Source organism: Pristiophorus japonicus, chromosome 23 (assembly GCF_044704955.1).
Source record: "Pristiophorus japonicus isolate sPriJap1 chromosome 23, sPriJap1.hap1, whole genome shotgun sequence".
NCBI classification, from domain to species: Eukaryota; Metazoa; Chordata; class Chondrichthyes; family Pristiophoridae; genus Pristiophorus; species Pristiophorus japonicus.
In genome coordinates this window covers 23,261,865-23,267,864 of record NC_091999.1, presented here as the reverse complement: position 1 = coordinate 23,267,864, position 6,000 = coordinate 23,261,865, and the positions used below count along the sequence as shown (strand labels likewise).

At 47.0% G+C, this 6,000-nt stretch overlaps 1 pseudogene; it reads left to right on the top strand.

The window, feature by feature from the left end:
- Positions 1-296: 296 nt before the first annotated feature.
- Positions 297-6,000, top strand: part of LOC139235441 (oocyte zinc finger protein XlCOF6.1-like) — an 82,272-nt pseudogene continuing 76,568 nt past the window's right edge.

The following is a 6,000-nucleotide window of genomic DNA, read 5'->3' as shown; positions in this document are numbered from 1 at the left end:
AGTCCTACACGGTCCCGGACCGGACAATCCACGATAACATCCATCTGGTCCGGGACCTCATCCATTATTCCCAGGAGGCTGGTCTTTCGGTCGCCTTCCTATCCCTCGACCAAGAGAAGGCGTTCGACAGGGTGGATCACGACTATCTGTTCGGAACTCTGCGCGCTTTCGGGTTTGGGACGCATTTCGTATCCCGGATCCGACGTTTGTACGCCACCGCGGAGTGTCAGATTACGGTTAACGGGTCCTTGACAGCGCCCCTTCGCTTTGGGAGAGGGCTGCGCCAGGGATGTCCCATGTCCGGCCAGTTATATGCTGGTTGCGTGGAGCCCTTCCTGCGCCTCCTGCGGACGAGGTTGACGCGACTGGCTCTGCAAGGGCCGGGCGTGGAGGTCGTCCTCTCGTCTTACGCCTATGACGTGCTCCTCGCGGTAGAGGATCCCACTGACCTGCGGAGGATGCGTGAGTGCCAGGTGATTTACTCGGCCGCATCCTCCGCCAGGATCAACTGGGAGAAATGTTCCGGACTCCTGGTGGGTCAGTGGCGGGTGGAGTCCCTGCCGGAGGAGCTCAGGCCTTTTGCCTGTAGCACGACCCATCTCCTCAATCTGGGAGTCTACCTTAGCCCCGACGACGAACCCTGGCCGGCGAACTGGCACGAGCTGGAGGCCAAGGTCGCCGCTCGCCTAGGGCGCTGGACAGGACTGCTCCGAATGCTGTCCTACAGGGGTCGAGCGCTAGTCATAAACCAGCTGGTGGCCGCAATGTTGTGGTACCGGCTGGTCACTTTGACCCCTCCCCCTGCGTTTTTAACCAAGATACAGAAGAAGCTGGTGGACTTCTTCTGGAACAACAGGAAGCACTGGATCTCTGCCACGGTCTTGAGTCTCCCGCTTGGGGAGGGCGGTCAGTCGTTGATGTGCGTCAGCACCCAGCTCGTGACTTTCCGTCTTCAGACCCTGCAGAGATACCTTTACGTCGAACCCCCTCCTAGGTGGCATGCTCTGGCGATGTACTTCTTCCGCCTGCAGCCCGGCCTCAACTACGACACGCAGCTCCTGTTTGTGAGTGTGGGGGGCGTCAGGACCGCCTTTCAGGAGCTGCCTGTCTTTTACAAGGAACTCACCAGGGTCTGGAACAAAGTCTCCACCAAGCGCAGCTCTCCACCGACTGGAGTGGCGGCTGTCCTGCAGGAGCCGCTGCTCGGGAATCCGTACCTCCACGACCGAGGTTTTAGGTGGCGGTCGGACGAGAAGGCTGTGGCTGGTGAGGTGACCAGGGCCAGGGACCTGCTCGATGGCGGAGGAGCGGGCTGGATGGCGCCAGACACGCTGGCGCGGCGCTTAATTTCCGCCAACGTCCGCCTCGCGGCCGATGCCATCGAGTCGCTAAAAACAGCTCTGGGCCCCGACTCCATTAGGTGCATTGAGGAGGCTCAAGCACGCGGGGAGATCCCGTCGGGACGGAATTCCTCATCGGCGCCAAACCCCGGAACCTCCCTCGGGGGCCGGCGCCTCACAACTTGAGCCGACTCGGAGAAATCCCCTCCGTGCCTTTCAGTTCTGCGTGGAGGGTTTTCCTATACGGGCTGCTCCTGCACACTCTCAACTTTGCCATCCTCGCCTGCAATCCGGACACGCCATGGCATACCATCTTGCCGTCCGGAGGAGGCGGGGGTCCTCGATGGAGGGCACTCTACACAGGGGTCCTCCCACTATTTGTCGGGGACTTGGCCTGGAGGGTGGTGCACTGAGCAGTGCCGTTGAATAAATTTTTATGCCGGTTCACGGGCTCCCAGGCCGCCTGCAATTTCTGTGGTCTGGAAAAGTCCGTGTTCCATGTTTTTATTGAGTGCACGAGGTTGCAGCCCCTGTTTTGTTATTTAATGGGGCTGCTACTGAAATTCTGGCTGCACTTCAGTCCCACACTCCTGAACTTCGGGCACCCTGTGCGGAGGGGAGCGGCTGGGTCCGAGGGCCTCCTCGAAGGACTGCTCCTGGGCACGGCCAAGGGGGCCATCAGCCGGTCCAGGCAGCGGGCGGTCGAGCGGGTCGTTCAGCCAGACTGCCTGCCTCTCTTCCGCGTATACATCCGTTCCAGGGTATCCTTGGAGATGGAGCACGCGGTGTCCACCGGTACGCTCGCGGCCTTCCGCAAGAGGTGGGCACCGGAGGGACTGGAGTGCATCATCACGCCCGGCAACCAAATTTTAATTTGATTTTATGTTTTTAAGTTAATTTGTTTTAATTGCCGGTGCTTTTAGTGTCCCCCTCCCTTTTTATAGGGGGCACTTGGAGAAAAAATATGTTTTTGTGCCAAAAAGAAACCTTGTAAATGTTGGTGCTTCCCCCAGATCGGGGGGCACGGTTTAATGTTTTTTGTTTGCTCCTAAAAGAGTTTCATGCACAAGGACCCCCAGGTCCCTCTGCATCGCAGCATGTTATAATTTCTCCCCATTCAAATAATATTCCCTTTTACTGTTTTTTTTCCCTCAAGGTGGATGACCTCACACTTTCCGACATTGTATTCCATTTGCCAAATCTTAGCCCATTCTCTAACCTATCTAAATCTCTTTGCAGCCTCTCTGTGTTCTCTGCACAACCCGCTTTTCCACTAAACTTTGTTTCATCTGCAAATTTTGTTACACTACACTCTGTCCCCTCTTCCAGGTCATCTATATATATTGTAAACAGTTGTAGTCCCAGCACCGATCCCTGTGGCACACCACTAACCACAGATTTCCAACCCAAAAAGGACCCATTTATCGCGACTCTCTGCTTTCTGTTAGCCAGCCAATTCTCTATCCATGCTAATACATTTCCTCTGACTCCGCGTACCTTTATCTTCTGCAGTAACCTTTTGTGTGGCACCTAATCGAATGCCTTTTGAAAATCTAAATATAGCACATCCATCGGTACACCTGTATCCACCATGCTCGTTATATCCTCAAAGAATTCCAGTAAATTAGTTAAACATGATTTCCCCTTCATGAATCCATGCTGCGTCTGCTTGATTGCACTATTCCAATCTAGATGTTCCGCACTTTCTTCCTTAATGATAGTTTCAAGCATTTTCCCCACTACAGATGTTAAACTAACCGGCCTATAGTTACCTGCCTTTTATCTGCCCTCTTTTTTAAACAGAGGCCTTACATTAGCTGCTTTCCAATCCGCTGGTACCTCCCCAGAGTCCAGAGAGTTTTGGTGGATTATAACGAATGCATCTGCTATAACTTCCGCCATCTCTTTTAATACCCTGGGATGCATTTCATCAGGACCGGGGGACTTCTCTACCTTGAGTCCCATTAGCCTGTCCAGCACGACCCCCCAAGTGATCGTGATTGTCTCAAGGTCCTCCCTTCCCACATTCCTTTGACCAGCAATTTCTGGCATGGTTTTTGTGTCTTCCATTGTGAAGACCGAAGCAAAATAATTGTTTAAGCTCTCAGCAATTTCCACATTTCCCATTATTAAATCCCCCTTCTCATCTCTAAGGGACCAACATTTATTTTAGTCACTCTTATCCGTTTTACATATTAGTAAAAGCTTTTACTATCCTTTTTCATGTTTTGCGCAAGTTTACCTTTGAAATGTATCTTTCCTTTCTTTATAGCTTTCTTAGTCATTCTTGTCGATGAGAATGTCTCGATTGCCTTTCAGTTCTTAAATAAAAAACAATAAAGGGCTTTTCTGCCATCGTGAGTTGAACACACAGCCACTCAATTAATTATGTTGCGTATTTTGACCAATGTGAGGGCTTTTTATCTGAAGTAGGGTGTTTGCGGATCTCGGTCCCAAGGCTTGTACAGCCAGCGCTCCCAGCTCAGATACAGCATGAGTTAGAAACTGGGTGGAGTTCTCTCATTACAGGATTCCTGAAGGTAACTTCAGCTGAGAGGGAGTAAAGGGTAATTTTAACTCACTGTACCTCTCACACGCACCCGCAGGGAGATGGGAAGTGAACTACCCTCTTTTAAATGCACTACGTTGCCATCGTACATTCTAACCCATGATCTAAAGATTTTAAACTTGCCATATGAGTATTATATTCTGAAATAACTATTTATTCCACGTAATATTTTTAAATAGAGTTGGGGGTGCAACAGTCCCTGTTAATTGTAAACTAACATGTTGAATTCTAATGGGCCATGTCTAAACTGGTGACTGAATCCTCTGCGGGTTTCTCACAGTTGTGTCCCTGATGTTGCTGAAGCCCATCGGTTGAATTGTTGCAATCGTTCGGCTGATGTCACATTGCGCCTCACACAGAAAACATTTACACAGAGCGGAGGAGAATACATGTGAAAGTGAGTTTGTGTGTGTTCACATGTAAGTGTTTTGATGATTTTGTATAAGTTTGTGTTTTTGTGTAAGTGCACAATTACACATGAACACACAAAGACTTACATATAAAGACATACTAACAACCTGAAACATAATATTATACATAACTAGAATATAATGAAAACCATCATTGTCAAATCCAGTTATTGGTACTCTCTGAAACTTTGAACAAAACAATAATACACGTCATTCGAAACGTACACTAACACAACGGAAACTTATACCCACTTACACAAACATAGACACACATATCAATCCAGACACACACTTACACAAAACACACTTACACACATTTACACACATATCAACACATACATCAATCCACACACACATTTACACAAAGCACACACACACTTACACACACATAAACACACGCATCAATCCACACACACACACTTACACAAAACACACTTATACACACTTACACACACATAAACACACACATCTATCCACACACACACTTGCAAAAACACACTTACACACACATAAACACACACATCAATCCACACACACACTTACACAAAACACACAAACAGACTTACACACAGGTAAATACACACGTCAATCCACACACAGACTTGCATAAAACACACACACACTCGTAAACAAACGCATCAATCCAAATACAGATTTACACAAAACACACACACGCTTACATGCAAACACACTATTGCACTTATACACACACATCAATCAAAACACACACTTACACGAAACATACACACACAAACACACACAGACTTACACCTAAACATGAACAACATTGAGACATAACCATACACTTACAGGAAAACACACACCTCAACACACTTACACAAGCATGAACATGCCTATAAATCCAAACACAAACTAACACAAAACACACACACACACACTTACATGTGAACACAATGTTACACGAAAACTCACACACACTTACACCTCAACATAAACAAACATTTCGACATAACCATACATACACATTTACACACATGAACAAAGCATCATTTTAAAATTGAGTCATTATTATTTTATCATTTTTTTAACTGCTGATAAAGCTTCATTTAGAAATAGAACGATCAAGGCCAAAATTATTAATCAATAACATAAAGGTATACATTGCGTACCAGTTCTTGTCATATTTTTGTAAAGCCAAGCTCAGTAATTAATTCTGTGCGACAGTGGTCTGTATAATTGTTCTCAGAGAAGTGATTCCTGCCACAGAGAGGGAGGGAGATAGAGATAACATAGAAAGTCAAAGGCAGTAGATAATATGCTCTACTGTAAGGCTACAACAGCTGTAAATTTTCACAGTTTTTGAATGGAGAAAAATGTTATAAAGTAACAGCTCTTCTACTCAGAAGGCAGTGCGAATCAAGCGAACAGGAGATAAGGAGTCCGCACCACGGTCAGCTCGAGAGGACGCTATCGAGAATTAGACTGTGACTGTAATTTGTTAAGTATTACTTTTTGTAACAGAATGTAATTTACTTGATAAAACACTGTTTTTACTCACTATACCTGTATTAAAAGTATTTGGTATGATCTGAACAAGAGTCTCCCAGTTTCAATTAAGTATATACCCTGGAAATAGCTGAATTGCTATAGTTAGCAAAGCGGCAAAAAGCTGCTCATTGGTTAAAAACTACATCTGGCGACCACGAAGGAACAAAACAAA